We start from the raw sequence: 18,257 nt of genomic DNA on the forward strand, positions 1-18,257 counted from the left end.
AATCGCTTAATTGGGTTATTTTTTTTTCAAAAAAAAAAAAAAGTTATTTGCACGCTATATTCTTGAAAAAATAATGTTCTCTTAAGCTATAGCATGAATAGAAAACGAAGATTCCCTTGCCATAACTACGTGGCACTCGAATACTTTCTAAGTTGCATTCAACTTAGGACGGTATTGTTATTTTTTTCATTCAAAATATTGTTTTTTTGCCTCCCCCTTTTCATCCTCTTTTGGAACTAGTTTAAAACAAAGAAAATTGCAGTTCAAAAATTGACACATTCAAAGAGAACTATACATAAAATGTCACGTGATTTTATTGTGAAGTTCTACATCTCTCGATTCAGTCCTTTAGGCAAAAGAAGACGATGAGGAATAACTAATGATGAGGAGATGAATGGTAACAGGACAACACATACCACCTCTGCCCTGAGCGGGATTCAAACCTGCGACAAACAGATCTTGCAATCGCCATCTTAAAAGTCTTCGACCGTGTGACCATGCCAAAAGATGTATCACGTGATGTATTGCAGGTTGGTTATTTCTCTGTATCACAACAAAATCTGTTACATATGTCGTACAACCGTTGAATCCCGAAGATAATTATAGTAGGTAACACTCTGGTACTCTGTAAGTGGGCCAAATTCTGGAGAAACCAAAGGTAGCCGTTTTAGACATAATTCATTGCACTATTTTATTCTTATTCATCTTAATATTTTATTTATACTTTAGAGAATATTGTAGAAGGAAAATTAGTGCGGTTTATAAATCTGAGCGCGAAAAAAGTGATTGCACTTCAACTCTTTAAAACTTTAGCTCCCAATAATTTTCGGATTTCTGAGAAAGAATAGAGTGAATCCAATATCACCCAGGACACAACAGCAAAAAGAAAAAAAATGAAATCTAAGTTTTACGTCCCACGCTTAGGCTAAAGGAGACGATGATGATGAGAGATGAGTGAAATGAAGAAAGTGGGAGGAAACGGGAGAACCCCGAGAAAACCCACGAGCACGGTGTTTGTCCACCACAAAGTTCACTTGGCGGGAGCAGGGTTTGAACCCGGGACCCCAAGCACCAAAGGTGAACGCTCTACCACTGAGCCGCCGCGCCTCCACAACAGCAAAAAGTCATTCTAGTAATACCAATCGGCAAATACAAGATTCAGATATACAAAACACACGAAAGAAATAATAGAATATGCTATAAAGAAAACTGAAATATATAGACCCCTATTAGTAACTATGAAAAAACAACTATGAAAAAAAAAAGTTTGATTGGTGTGATTCCAAATGTTTGTAATGTATGAATGTCTCGGTCAGAGCAAAAGGGTTAATGATAGTGTTTTATGATTGGCGATTAAAATAAGCTTTGATATGTCAAAAGATATCATCAACTTTACTTAGTGGTACTTTTTAAGTACTAAATTGGGGTGAAGCTTAAACTTTGATTTTATTTCTATTATTTTCAAAGTTGTGAGAAAAGAGAAAATTCACAGATGTCTTTTCTAGCTTGGTTAGGCTAGTCAGAGCATCAGATTCCAATGCAATTCTTTTCGGCTTTCTACACTGGATTTCAATACCTATTAATTGGAATCCAAATTACCTTCGATGCTGAGTCAATTCCGAAAGATATGTACCTAACTCAGAATCGGATTACTACAACGCGTTCAAATGTCACCGGGAATCGAACCTGAGATTGTATCAGGCCTAAAGGTGCACCTATTAGTCACAATAGCAGAGGAGAGTGCTGTACATCTGATTTAACTGTGATATCACACACATACTAGTGAGTAGTGATTATGTGCACTATAGTGATCGCGACGATTCATGAAGCTTGGACTCTACACGAATCATAGAACTGCTCTCCCTTATGTGTGATGCATCGGAAGAATTCGGTATTATTCGTAGAGCTGTCTTCCGAACGGACACTTGAGAAAAAAAGTGAAACAGCAGAAGTGCAGTAACAACGTTGCCAAATTTAGAGGACATGGCAAACAAGTGAAAAAATAGTACTTAAAGAACTATAACACGAACACTAAGAATTATTCGAATTAAACTATAACGATAATAATAGCAAACATATAAAACAACAACAACAACAATAATAATAACAAAACGGAATTTAGCGGCAATCCGACAACATTGCACCTTCAGAAGATGTTCTTCGTATAGCGCAACAGGGGACACTGGCTAAATTTCATGGGTGGGGTTAGACCATTGGGACACACTCTCGGGTTCTATTGGGTGGTGAAATTGATAAATCTAGGTCAAGCTTCGTGACTCATCGCGATCACTATAGTATCAAAAAAGATTATCAGCGTTAGTATGAAGGAAGTAATAATGATTATCTGAACTAGTATCAAAGAAGTACTAATGGTAGTATCAAGGATGTAATAATGGTTAACTGAACTAGTATCACGGAAGTACTAATGGTAGTATCAAGGAAGCTCATGATCTGTGTTAATATCAAGGAAGTACTAATGGTAGTATCAAGGAAGCTCATGATTATCTGTGCTGGTATCAAGGAAGTACTAATGATTAGGGCTGTGCGATATCCGGTTTTGAATATCGAACTTCGATATCGACCAAATATCGAAAGTCGATCGATGTATCGAATATCGAAATATCGAAGGTTTGATAATATATCGGTCGATAATATCGAAAAATATCGAAGTATCGAAATATCGAAAAATATCGAAATATCGAAAAATATCGAAGTATCGAAATATCGAAGTATCGAAAAATGTCGAAGTATCGAAATATCGAAGTGTCGAAATATCGAAAAATATCGAAGTATCAAAATATCGAAAAATATCGAAGTATCGAAAAATATCGAAGAAAAAATGCTATGGATATTAGAAAGTAGGGCATGACAGTGCTTGCTTCTAAGCTTTCCAGCCACTTTCAGGGCCAGTTCTAATAAAATGTCTCGATATCTCTCAACCGTCAGATAAGGCAAACCGTCAGATGTGAGGTGAAAATTTTTCTTCTATATTTTTCCGGAAAATTTTCCGTTGTTAACAAATAGCAGTGATCAAGTAACAGCTCCTCAGTATTCATAAAATTGATTCAAATCATGTATAGAAATGTTCAAAAGTGAAAGATCGTTTAAAGAATCTGAAAATTTTCATGGCTCAGACAATTTTCAGTACTATGTAGGAAAAAGTGAAACAATTTTTCATGAATCGAAGAATTGTCTGTCCTGTACAGTGATGAAAATTTTCCGAAAAATTTTGAAACGGAAAATTTTCCGAATCATAAAAACATACTCCACGTATTCCTATATCGTTGTTTAGCCGTGATGTGAGGTGGAAAATTTTCTTCTATATTTTTCCGGAAAATGTTCCGTTCTTAACAAATATCAGTGATCAAGTAACAGTTCCTCAGTATTCATAAAATTGATTGAAATCATGTATAAAAATGTTAAAAAGTGAAAGATCGTTTAAAGAATCTGAAAATTTTCATGGCTCACAATTTTCAGTACTATGTAGGAACAAGTGAAATAATGTTTCATAAATCGAAATATTTTGTGTCTTGTATGTAAAAATTGAAGAATTTTTTTTATGAGTCGGAAAATTTTCATTTTGAAGCAAAAAGTAAAACAACTTTTTGTGAATCGGGAAGTTTTATTGCTCTGTAGAAACAAATGTAAGGAATTTTCATGAATCGGAAAAGTTTTCATCACGATGTAGAAACAAGTGAAAACACTTTTCATAATCCGGACAGTTTTGGCTATTATGTATAGTGATGTTAGGTGGGAAATTTTCCACTATATTTAACTGCACATTGAGATATACGATTCCTGTAGAGGAAAATTAGACAGCAACAAATTATAATTTTCCAATTAGATTTCGGAAACCAGAAAATTTTCTAATATTTCAAGTCGGGAAGTAAAAATTTACGTAGTGTTTCTCTCTCTCTCTCTCTCTTTCTCTCTCTATTATATCTACTTATTTATAAATGTTGCAGAATGTAAATCTATAAAAGTAGTAAAGCTATGATAAAACAGTCTTATGCGTATTAAACTGACGAAATCTAATATTGTAAGATCAAAGGTGGATTCTGAGAGAAGAACGCATTCAAGTTTTTGAAACATTCTTGAAATGAAGAATCGTTAGATTTTCACTTCATGAAACTTTTTAAGACAATATTTATTACCAATAAATTTTATGGCTAAACAACGATATATGAATAAGTGGAGTATGTTTTTATGAATCGGAAAACACTCATGACTTTTAATAAATTGAAATTTTAAATAATAGAATGGGATATTTGTACTCTACGAAGTCATGTTCTCTGCACTTGGCATACACACACACACACACACACACACACAGAGAGAGAGAGAGAGAGAGTAGTTGAATTTGAGTTAACGTCCCTTTCAGCAGCGAGACCATATAAGACGGGACCAACTGATTAACGTGAACCGAACTACATGAGCTCCTGCTGGGAATCGAAGCCAGGTCTTCCATGCCAAAGGCGCGTATGCTAACCGCTTAGCAACGAAGGAGCTCGCAGATGAAAAGAGAGAGAGAAACACTGTGTAAAATTTTACTTCCCAACTTGAAATATTGAAAACTTTTCCGGTTCCCGAAAGCTAATTGGAAAATTATAATTTGTTGCTGACTAACTTTCCTCTACAGAAATTCAATTTCGTAGCTGAATGTGCAGTTAAATATAGTGGAAAATTTTCCACTTAACATCACTATACATAATATCCAAAATTGTCCGGCTTATGAAAAGTTTTTCCACTTGTTTCTACATCGTGATGAAAATTTTCCGATCTATGAAAATTCCTTTCACTTGTTTCTGCAGAGCAATAAAACTTTCCGATTCACAAAAAGTTTGTTTTACTCTTTGCTTCAAAATGACGAAAATTTTGCGACTCAAAAAAAGTTCTTCAATTTTTCCATATAAGACAGAAAATATTTCTATTGATAAAAAATTGTTTCACTTGTTCCTACATAGTACTGAAAATTATCTGAGCCATGAAAATTTTCAGATTCTTTAAACGAACTTCCACTTTTTTACATTTCTGTACATGAATTCAACCAATTTTATGATTACTGATGAATTGTTACTTGATTACTGATATTTTTTAGAACGGAAAATTTTCCGGAAAAATATAGCGGAAAATTTTCCACCTCACATTACTAATGGTATAGTGACATGCAAGTCTATTTGTCTATATTACATCACTAATTTCTTTAAGCAGAACTGATTGAATTATTTGGTATATAATAAAATGTAGCTATCATTTTTATAAATTTTAAAATATTTGTTTTTTGAAGTTGTGAACACGTCATAACATATTTTGAATATGACAAATATGATAATTGTATGATGCTTTACAAAATAAAAATTGGTAAGGTTTTATTACCTACTCTTAAAAAAGAATTGAAATATTGTCAGGTTTACAAAAACATGTTAGATTTCAGAAGAGTACTGTGTAATTTTTAAAGATAGCACTGTAACATTTAAGTAAGACTTCGCTTATCAAGTCCGGTGGTATAACATTATTGTTTTTTTTTTTTTTTTTTTTAAATGAGAGTTGTGTAAGGAAGAGAAAGTTAATCTTAATTCCTATTTAGTGCAAGTTTTGAGCATTTACTTAAATTCTTATTACTATCACGATGGTGAGAATTATTTTTACGAAAATCTCATTTTCTCTTGTATATTCACTTCAATAAGTTTCCTGTTCACCAGTTATACTCAATTGTAAGAAACAAAGATTCGTAGTATGTATACTATAAAAGTTTGTGTGCAAGTTTAGTTGTAGTTCACGCAGTGGTGCCCCCCTTATGTCCATGACGCACCCCCCCCCCAATTGTCTATCCGTAGGTGTTCTTCCATGAAAAAATCTACTTTTTGATTAATTTTTACACCCCTTCAAACATATTCATATAGATTTTTATCCCCCCCCCAAATATTTCAATGACGCAGTTTGCGTCATAGCCCCTCTCTGTGGGCACCCCTGGTTCACGTAATTTTTGCGTTTCCGACAACATAAGAGGAGTAGTATGTAGAAATTGTATAAATATATCTGGAATATTGTATAAATATATCTATTCTATCCAATTATACCAGAATTTATAAACACAGCAGGTACTCATTATTCAGCTCCTTTCCTGTTACACAATGTCGTGTTTGAACGGCTCAGCGCCACAGATGACTGACTAACATCAAGGAAGTTTCGAGAAAACTAAGGATAAGGCTTGCAGATTATATGCGCCCTTATGGATCGCCACATTTTCTCGATTCTGGCATCATGTTGACTATATTGTTTGGGCTTTGATCATGTTTGGCACACAGAATATGTTACAGCCATTTCAGTATAGAACTCAAAATATGCCTTGATATCAGTTATTGATCTGCGGCGCTCAGCCATCTATTTACGGGCAAACTGCACGCAACATTTTTATATTTATTTTTTGTAATTAAAACATGCTTTCTAGTAATTATGGGGACCACCTCCATTATCAAAATATCGAATGGTATCGAAGTATCGAAATATCGAAGTATATCGAAATATAGAAAAATATCGAAATATTTAAGTATTGAAAAATATCGAAGTATCGAAATATCGAAGAATATCGAAATATCGAAGTATCGAAAAATATCGAAATATCGAAAAATATCGAAGTATCGAAATATCAAAAATATCGAAATATCGAAAAATATCGAAATATCGAAATATCGAAAATATCGAAGTATCGATATATCGATTTTGATATTTACAAAATATCGAAATTTCGATATTCACAAAATATCGATCGATCGATCGATATATCGAAGTATCGCACATCCCTACTAATGATTATCTGTGCTGATATCAAACAAGTACTAATCATTGTCTATTCTAGTATCAAAGAAGTACTTATCATTATAGTATCAAAGAAATACTTATTATTATCTATATGCTAGTATCAAGGAAGTAATAATGATCATCTATGCTAGTATCACGGAAGTAATGATGATTATCTATGCTGGTATCAAAGAAGTACTAATCATTGTCTATGCTAGTTTCAAGGAAGTACTAATCATTATCTATGCTAGTATCAAGAAAGTAGTAATGATTATCTGAGCTAGTATCAAGGAGTAACAATAATTACCTGTGTTAGTATCAAGGAAGTACTAATGACTTAAAAAGCTTAATTGCATACACGAAAGGAAGAGAATAATAAAGTAAGAAGTTAGTAAAAAAAAAAAAAGATCTCAGTGTTTTCCGGGTAGGTGAAGTCAGAGTAATCTGTGGAGTAATGAGATCCATTTCCCTAATCATATGACAATGGAGAGAAAAACGAACAGTTTTGACAAGATCTAAAGAGGGCGAGTATGAGGGGGAAGCGCAAACATTGCGTTGCAACGGTCGGTTGCACAGAAGACAGACGGATCATTGCTCTTCCTGAAAAGAGAGCTTTCATATTAGCGGCCAATTAAAAAAGAGACGAGGAAAATTTTTAAAAGCTTTTCTGGATTTTCTTTTCGCTTCCATTCCGTTCTGTTACAATAGAACTGCTTTTTCTTTTTCTTCTTCTTCTTCTTCATCATCTTTTTTTTTCCTAACAAAGGAAGTTTGAAAATAAAAGTAGAAAGAACTTTCATTAAACATTTTCACACCATGTTCCATCCACAACTTCCAAGTTCTTTTTATTATTCTTTTTCTTTCTTTCTTCTCTTTTTCTAAGCTTCCCTCGCGAGGTGCACCTCCGCCCATTTCATGGTTTGAAGTTTGTAAAAACTTCTGTCCCTTACCCATTACTACAAAAGAATTCACGCGTCTTTTGTTCTTTTCCATAAAAACTGATAAGTGATATAACGAGGGCTTACAATTAAAAGTGAGGGAAGGAATAACTGTTTTGCTTCCTTCCCACCTACATTACTGTCACTCATTCATTGCCATATTATATATTACACTAGGTTTCACGAAAGATATCAAACGCGCAGAAGACATGTGAACAAACACTTCAGGTTGTGTGAACAAACACTTTTGATCAGTATATAAGGAGACAGAGTTCTGTCATCAAAAAGTAAAGTATTCCCCATTTTAGACAGGCCATGGTGTCTCGAAGGGTATGGAGGTAAAGACTCCACACTTGCCTGACTTCAGTACTCGTAGTGAGCGCCACACTCCAAGTCGCTTTACTTCAAAGTTGCCTGAGGTGCCCATTTTAGTGGGGCTGGATGAGCCTCGTAGCTGTGTTAGAGCCAAGAGGAAAAATTTCTACCTCCATCGGAGATCGAACCCGGGCAGCCAGTGGAAAACGTAGACTCCTTACCAACTACGCTCTGAATTTTGTGATCATCATTATAAATATTCAATTATCACTGATGTGTCATTTGCCGCAAATTTAGGAACTTTCTGATACTATTATCCTCCGCTAATCTTTACGTTTTGACAAAAGAATTACCCTTTCTAGTATCACTACAGGTATAATTGCAGTCCTTTTCCCATCCCTCTCTTCCCAGTATTGGAAAGTTAGAATTTTCATTGTACAGGACAACCAAATTTTAATATATAAAAGGAAAAAAAACTGAGGTAACATTCCTTCGCGGGCCTAAGACTCCTCCAATGCCATCTGTTAGCGACCGGCAAAACTATGTCTAACCTAGCGACGATCACGTGGCAAGTGCGTCAAGCCATTCTGCCTCTAACAGGGACATTAGGCTTTTTCTGAACCTAGTGGCCATCACGTCATTATTCACGTGACTCCCCAGTTCGCCTCACGACGTTGGGTGGACGCCGAAATTTGGAGTTGACTGGATCCACCGGGAGCACGCGGACTTGAGTTCAACCTTTACCGTTAAACTGAAAGATCTCATTTTTCTTTTCAATTATGCAAAGTTTAAACAGAAAGTAAAGAAATAGGTACGGACCGTTCCTCTAGTGGTCTTGGATCGCTTCGAACATCACACCACAATAGCGTGTCAGATATAAAAACTACTACAAATCACGTACGTTGCTATATTATTTGTATTTGTGTTATTTCGAGCCTACATTCACTCACGAACCCTTAACCAGTACCTCCTATTTCTAACTAGTAACTGGGGGGACTACATTCAGGTGAATGTGTCATTGGAAAATATCATCTACAAGAAACCAATGAGAATTTTAATCAAATACAATACGGAGGGTCCATCTGGGGGGATGGACCCCTTGGTTTCCAGGACCGGCGCTCATGGCCCCAAACGACTATTCTAGATAAGCTAGTGATCGAATCTAGCCATCTACGAACATAAGAAGTTGGTTCAGTCCTCTTTTGGTCATTATTTGACATAACTTTAGGAAGCCGTATCTGTAGCTGCAGGCAGACCTGGAATGAACCATATTTCTTAACACAATTCAGTATTTTATACTTAATATCTTAGACCCAAATTGCAGAAGACAAGAATTAAATACTACATTTTTTTAATACACGAGTTGTTGGTTATGTGGATATATTTGTGTTAGAATCACCAAAATGATAGTTGAGAACAGCAGCATCTGGCGCCAGATGTAATATAGAAGCTATGAAAGCCAATAAAAGATCGACGAAACGAAATGGAGAAAGGAGACAGAGACATGTAGTAACAGGTGTTGAGTTCTCAGGAGATTCCCCCTTTTGTCTTTCCACTCGTGACAAAGTCAATGGGATGATGGGAAATTGAGCTGATAACACAAGTCAATTGAGTAAACATAACACCTCTTCTGGTGTCACCACGCGTGAATCTGACACCTGATTCCTGTCTGCTCTTGTCTTTGAGATTTGCTTTCTCCGACACCTCGGATGTATATATGGATATATAATATGAAATATATTGAACCATATTTAGTGCCAGTGATTGCATCAGATTGGTATATATATATATATATATATATATATATATATATATATATATATATATATATATATATATATATATAACTTCTGATGCAGTAACCCTTAGGGAGCCAGGGATTACAAGCCGGCTTGTGCCACTCATACCTTCAGGATGATGTGTGGTCAGTACATCAGCTCCTCAACAAATTGTCCTTAGCTGCAATGCCAAGCTATTGAGTACGAATGGGCACCCTTCTTTCCTCTGACCAAACCCGACACTGCTTGACTTCGCTGATCTCACGAGGAACGGTATTCTAGTCCGACTAGGGGTTATGAATCAAAGAATGAGTGTCGAACCCAGATATATTTCAAGGGAGGTTCATTATCTATGCTTATCATCATAGAATGAAAGTTTATGTATACAAAGTTCTCCTAGTAGTGTGTGAACCAGCTAGTTATACTGAAGTAGAGAGCATTCATGCCTATGCCTTTCAGAACGATGTTACTTCTTTATTATTATTATTATTATTATTATTATTATTATTATTATTATTATTATTATTATTATTATTATTATTGCACATCCCGAGAGAAAAGTTTGAATTCAACACTGTAAGGGTTTTCTTGCCTTCATGCTAAAGTGCTACTACAGTTTCTTCTCTGTACCAGTGGAATACGCAAAAGCTCGTCAATAGGGAAGTGAAGCTTCCAAGTTCATATCATTTCAGCTGTTTGTATACATATTTGAAGATGGTACCGGTAAATGTTTATTTTTCATTACCTTGCTCAAGGGGGGAGAATAGACACGGAAATCTTCCTTGCGTACTCCACTGCACTGTACAGTTCAGGAAAACCTTATTCTAATTGCCAATTCGTTTCAGTTATTTCGACAAAAGAACATATAGTTGCATGTACTTATTTGATGGAACTATACAATTCAACTGTATATCATAATATACGAGTAACAATAATACTGTGATATCAAATATAGAAATATAATTTGGAGAATTTCTGCACTAATAAGTATAGTATATGTACGGGATGGTCAATATGCAATATATTATCTAACGCTTTCTTATGTGCAGTCTTGAATACGAATGATACTCAAGAGCTTGCAGATAAGCGGAGAATTCAACACGCGTTCGTACTTGTCATACTAGACTCACAGCTATCATCTGGTATGGGAGTAATAAACTAAATATTCCACTCAAATTTAGTCTTCATTCTAAGGAATATATCTAGTGCATCGGACATCATCATTCGTGTTCTCCGACGTTATGTGAACACTGCGAGGAATAATTACGTCTTCTTGTACGCCCTTCACCATACCGCCAGAGCAGCTCAGCATAAGCTACTCAGTACCACCAAAGCAACTCAGCGTGCTCTGTTCGGTATATGCAGTGGATTTAAAAAGTCACACCGCAGTAGATAATGGCAAAGAGATACATACAAACTTCCACTATAGTAAATGTCAAAAATGGTTTATCTTAGTTTGAAGGCATACATTTTAGATCACTCTCTCTACACATTTTCGCGAACACTCCAATTAAAAATTGATGATCGATAATGTATGTATCTTATATGTGATAGGATCCCTCAGTATTGTAACAAATTTTAAGCGGATCCTGGTACTGTTCAACGAATACTGTCGAACCACTTTTCAATGAGTAGTGTTTCACATGTTCCCTACATTTGTCACAAACACGAAGCATGTGTTCAATCAAAAACATTTGTTGCTCCATTGTTAACATTGTAACATACATCTGTATTACTCAATATTCAACAGAACTCTAACCTATCTTTGAGCACAACAAGTGGTTACAACCTAATGCGAACCATCTTGTGCAATACTATGTGTCTCTATTGAGTCGAAAATTAATTCGTTCCTATCTGTATCGGACAATTGCATAACAATATACACATATACAAGGAAAAAATGAATGTTTCAGTTCTTTTCTCACAAGTACGTACCTACATCCACTGCGGAGCAACTTCCTGAACTCATTGTACGTTCTATTCTGATCTGCTATATCTAAGGACCTAGCGGAAGATGTTGGAATGAAATCTGATCGAACTTCGAAACCGACCATCACTTAGCAACCCAAGGTCTTGCCTAATCATGAGACACTATACAGACATTCAGTACCTGTATGGTTTGCTATCTGCCTGAACAGCTCTTATATGGTTTATACGTGTTATAAAGTTGGGCATTGTACTTTTGAACGCCCTGTACAACATGTTGGGGATCGATATAATGTTGGAATAACTTTTTATAACTTGGATCCTGATCCGTTAGTTACTATAGGGTGTTCCTAAATGAATTCCAGAAGTGAATACACATGCTGCGCTGTAACAGTAGTATATCAATTAAAACTCCTTCATATTATAATGAATTATAAAATTCAAAAAATATATTATCATCTTTCTTTCCATGATGAATTATTCTGTTACAGTGAAACTCAAATTGGTCGTTTACTGAATACTAGTGTTAGCCCATTAAGTACTAACACATGGCTCCACAGACATGTAGCCAAATTCAGCAGGCGGCTAACTAAACATATTTTACTGTATATTTGAAGAGATAAATTATTTCAATATTGCAGTTCTCACCTTGCTGGCCTATAAAGTATGAGAAAAGTACTGTATGACCTTTTCTCTCAGAAAATGAGTACCTTTGTTAATCCGTATTCGAATAACCTATGTTCTGGTGTAATTAAAAATTGTCCTATGTCACAGCCTATAGATAGTGGAGGATAAAAGCAACAATATCCGAAAATCCCATGTAGAGTAATCTAACATGAATCGTCTCGGTTTGGCTGTCAACGTGCAATGCGTATCAATAACGCTAACCCGTGCGGAGGGGGACACTAGAAGACAAGTGAATTACAAGAATATGAGGATATTTTTATCCACTTATCTTGTGACATGAGACACACTAGTGACCTCTGTCGATGATAGCGTGTGATTCTTCCGTACTCAACAAATGACCATCGGGACGATGTATCTAATACGCCATCAGTCCCAGCTGTCTCTCTGATATACGGCCTAATAACCTCTGGCTGACAGAGCCAATAACGTCAAAAGAGAGCGGGGGGACTACAACAGTGCTGCCCTCTTTCTCTCGCACAGCACAGATCTATGCATGGACATTGGGCCATAAACAATTTCACCGAATTTACAGACAATTAGGTACAAAGGAAGGGTAGCGGAGACTGTATCTGCAGAATATTGCGAAGCATTCATCATCTTTCCACTGCGAACATATTTTTTTCCCCTCCGCTCGCCTCGCCTGCAGCCAGAATTTTCATTTCGCGGCTGATCGTACAAAACACAGAGGGCAGTAGACGAGATTGCAGATAGTGTTGCCATCTAGGAAGCAACTTAAACACATTCCAAGGTTGACAGAACACTGAAATTAGCACGACTCGTCGCGACGATGCTATACAAAATTATTCATGTGTGTTTGCTTTACTGCCGGTTTTATTTTCCTTGGTATCGGAAGATAGCAACAATATTTTGTAATCGCCTTGCTATGTCTGTGACTAAACAATATTATCCAGCTTGTATTTGGACAATTTTCAATGTGGACTATTTCTTCAAGGGGAGAGTGTATCAAAACTCACTGGGTTTCCATATCATTGTTATATACGAAATAATACACATATATAGGCCTGTACAGAAAAGTATATTTCCTAAAGTAAGACACAAGTTGAGCTCGATTCTGGAGCCTGTTAGTTATCCAGCGTATCTAGTCCCAATTCTATCATCGATATAAGCATACAACTTTCGGTATTGATAGCTGACAGAGCATCACGGGGAAACTAGAAATCTATTTTGATTAAGATAGTCATCTTAGACGTTCTGTTTCATCCAGCTCGTTCTTATCTTTATGGGTTCCATCTGGATGTCCGATAAAAGTATCATTGTCCTGACAGTCTAAAAATATCCAGGATTTCATTGAAGGAGGCAATGTATCTTAATTCCTTCTAAGAACAAAACTGAATAACAATGGAAAGAAATGATTGGATTTTCTGGACTGGAATTCCATTTGTATTGCTCTAGCAATCTTGACAATTACGCTTGAGTTAAGATTGAAGTTTAATATAGAATACTGCTGTATTCTTTATAAGGACAGAACAGAACTACGATAAAAGGAAATACAAAAACGGTGACATAAACGCAAAAAAAAAAAAAAAAAAAAAAGTGACCGAACGAAGAGGAATGTGACGTCACATAGGCGGTACCATTATCGATTCTCCACCTGAGTTTTCTATGACAGGGCTTCCTCACAGGCGATGTCTTGGTCTCATTTCATCTAACCTTCCACTGTTGGCAGACACTGTTTCATTTTTTGCCCTTTCTGGAAAAGGATTACCACTACAAGAAAATGAACATTAATGTCGCATTAGAAATAGTTTATACAGTAAAAGAAGCACTTCCTTGCTTATTCTAACTATTGTATTTGCACTTTAGAAATTAGAAGATCTTTAAAAAAGTTACTTGCGAGATGCAATAATTCGAAATACTCAGTATTAATGTTGAAGTTACTTGCAATGTGTTAAATCTGAAAGGTAACTAATATGCTTTGTTACTGCTCAGCAATGAGAAACTTAAACATATGATGTTACAACGTACAGCATACTAAGACCGTTTTTTTTTTTTTTTTTTTTTTGAATAATCTAATAGGCAAAACCTTTAAGATCACCGGTGTTTTTGGAATAATCTAATAGGCGAAACCTTTAATAACACCAGACTTACATACTCATATATCCAAAAATGTGTTTCTATTCCCCCATTTGACGGTACATGTTGCATAACTTACTGAATTTTCATTTCAGAACTTCCTGAAATGAAAAGTATGAATACCGGATATTTTAATGAATACCGGTATATTAGAGTATTCCTACAGTGCTGAAAAATTTGAAATCAGTTCAGAAAGGAATCAGAGCGGCGTATTGTCTGAGAGCTTGTAAAAAGCCTACAAGTTATACTTCCCAACAAAAGAGAAATGTATAAAGTGTTGCATAATCATAGAATTAACATGTAGACATTCCAGACCAAATATTTATATACAAACAAGTGAGAGAATTTAATATACATGCAAAAATGAAATATTTAATGTAATGTTCCACAATTATGTCATTTAAGCAATGAGAGCCTATTTCTTTCTTTTTTTCTTCTCTTTCTTTATTTTGATTCAGTGGACCAATACGAACCTATACTGTGATTTCATTGGTCTTGAGAATTGACATAGCAATATTATATGAAAATTGATATGATATTAATAGTATACGATACTCCATATTTTCATAATAATAATATCAAAAGATTGATTGTTTTATTCAACGAGACTACCGCAGTCAGTTAGAATGCGGGATAGACCACAAAATTCTGCAGAAGTGTAAGTGTGTAGTGCAGAAGTTCAAAACTATTGGCAGTGTTTGTGATGGAAGAAAAAGCCTCACACAACAAGAATAGTTCCACGATTATCTTCATGAGATGTTTGCTAAACATGTTATCTAACCGTTATTCTCAACTGCACTGGAAAGGATTTGAATAGCTACCAATGTCATGGGATATGACTCCATGTGACTATTATCTTCGGGATTACTTGAAGGATAGAACTGTTAAGATAAACCCTGCAACAATTCACAAACCGAAGCAGGCAATAGAGGCAGAATTTTTCGGCATTTTTAGCGATAGGTATATAATTATGATTCAGGGAAACAAATGAAATCTGCACTGCAAATTTCATTATTAATTCTTATTTATTTATTTATTAAATAAAAAAAGTCATCAGAATTTCTACATCATAAAAATATCACACTGAAAACGATATGAAATATTGTTAGTGTTATTTTGAATCCTATTAGTAATAAAAAGCCCAGGGGCAAATAAAGTTTCACTTATTGATATTGTAACATTATGTATAAGAGCTCCTTTGTTGGAAGTTCCATTACAACACAGAATAATGGGTCTTCCTTTGTGTTGTTTATTTTTATACATTCACTCAAACTGATTCGGGGTATAAACCATCATATACACACAACACGTTAGTTTTATAAAGAATATACATGAATAATGATCTAACAAATGCGATACATATCTTCAAATAATGTCCACCATTAACAATGGAAAAATGACAAAAGAGAAAAATAACATTGTCGCCTCAGCACTTAGGACTGTGACTTCATAACCAGACAAGATAGTATCAAGGACATCTTCCAATGTTTTAATGTGGACAACTGCTGCTATCAGAGGTGGTCATCTTTCACATTATTCACTTCGAAGCACTTTACTAATGGATAATGGATTCATCGCCCACTAATTCATATCCTCTCTTCCCTTTTTTTTTTTTTTTTTTGGTTATACTAGCAAGTTATATGTGTATTGATGATTCCATTTAGCGTATACATACACAGTGCGTGTGTCTATAGAAGAACTTTTAAGACATCACTGACAATATATGTTATGAAAGTATTTTCAGTTGTCTATTATTGATTTCGCCACTATCGTTTTTTGTTATTTCGTGAAATGAGAACTGTGAGTTTACTTTTAATGTAAACCTCAGTTGGAAGAATATATCTATAATCGACTGGTGTTGACTTCTCTGAGTGTTCTGTCCAAAAAGAGATTTTAGCCATTTATCTGGCGCAAGTAACTGATCTATTATGCCACAAGAGAAAAGGTAGGAATAGAAATGCCTTTTCTTTTTCTTGTTCATAACGGATACTCCTTCTTGTAAGTTTATCGAAGAAAAAAGTAAACGAATATGAAAATTCGTAAGGGAAGAAAATTTTGGATAACATAAGGTCCTGATTTGATTCTGCAAATTTTCAAAAAAAAAAAAAAAAAAAAAAAAAACTTTATCCCAAGACAAAAATTCCGAAGTAACGATCCCATACCACATTCCTTACCTATACTTCTGAGTATCCAAAAAAAAAAAAAAAAAAAAAAAAAAAAAAAAAAAAAAACAGCGTAACAGCCCATTTTTTGAGCCTAAGCCTGCTCCAGCGCCATCCGCTAGCAACCGGCTGAACTACGCCTAGCCTAGCGGCGAGCACCTAACAGGCGCATCAGCTTTCTAGACCTAGTGGCCGGCAATTCTTGTTCTCACGTGACTCCCCAGTTTGCCTCACGACGGTGGGTGGACGCCGAAAATTGGAAAGCACCGGCCGGGAATCGAACTTGGAACCACGCGGACATAAGTCCAACCACTAGACTACGGTGTCCTCCGAGTATCATATATATCAGCTTCATAATATTGATTTAGACTAGTGTTTCTCAAACTTTTATCAAATGGGAACCACTTTAATTAATTAGAATATTCAATGGACTACTCTCTCTAGTCTTCTTTGAAAGTAAATTTATATTTTAAAAGCATATGTTACCACCAATATACACTTATATTTAAAAAAAATATTAATTAAAATTCCCTCTATTTTACGTTGATATAAATAAAAGAAAATATATCATATTAATGTGTTTTTATTGATTGAAGACTATCAAGAATTTTTATAATAATATATCTACATATGCTATTAAAATTTGTATGATCTCTATCTTGTTACATTATTGAATCTGCTATTTGTATTATCTACATCTACACCATAATCTACACATTCAAGAGAGCTATAAATATAGACTTTAAGGACCACTTGCGATCCACGTACTAGAGTTCGAGAAATGATAGTGATGTAATACGATGATTTGACGATTTGATGATCATGCTGGATTAACTCGATTAAAGTAAAATAATAATAATAACAATGAATTGAAATATATTTAAAAAAAAATGTCACAGAAAACAAAGAAATGTCTTCCGATGAGTAATAAAAGAAACATGATTAAGACATTAATCACGAAATTGCGTTTGATCTTTTCGGCTAACCACATAAAATCTTAGATTCGTGTCTGTGAATGTTAGATCCCATATCATCGGTCTTCCCACCCCCCCTTTATTGATCCCCCTATCAAGGATGAAGTACATTTAAGCTAAATATATCAAAATTATTATATTGGTCACTCGTTTAGTTCTTTCGTTCCCTTCCATAATCCCATACCACAGTCAAGACACACCCTCACAGACACACGCACACACTCGTCCACTTACAAAAGAGAACGAAAACAATGCCAATCAACTCACCGCACACTCATCCAGTGGTCAATACAGAAAGAATAGCATTGGTCACTGCATTGTTAGCAACACAAGACGACTCGTGTCCTCCTGTTAAATTGGATACATGAACAGAGGAAGAAAAAACTTTTTACAACTAAAAAAAAAATTGAAAGCAGTACTGCCAACTGTAAGACTGAAATTATACCGCTCAACAAATATAATTCATTCTTCTCACCTTAATACTAATAACAGCACTAATTACGCACTCTTTTTCCATCTTGCAATGTTATTTTACAACATAAATTAACAATACTTCTACGTTTCTAATTAAGTGGAAACTTT

The 18,257-nt window shown here is 35.1% G+C and overlaps 1 protein-coding gene across 4 annotated transcripts in view; it reads right to left on the bottom strand.

Moving 5' to 3' along the window:
- Positions 1–18,257, bottom strand: part of LOC145668667 (transcription factor hamlet-like) — a 582,644-nt gene that overhangs the window by 114,307 nt on the left and 450,080 nt on the right. The window lies entirely within an intron of this gene.

Source organism: Thermobia domestica, chromosome 13 (assembly GCF_964235325.1).
Source record: "Thermobia domestica chromosome 13, izTheDome1.hap1.1, whole genome shotgun sequence".
In the NCBI taxonomy this organism is placed as follows: Eukaryota; Metazoa; Arthropoda; class Insecta; order Zygentoma; family Lepismatidae; genus Thermobia; species Thermobia domestica.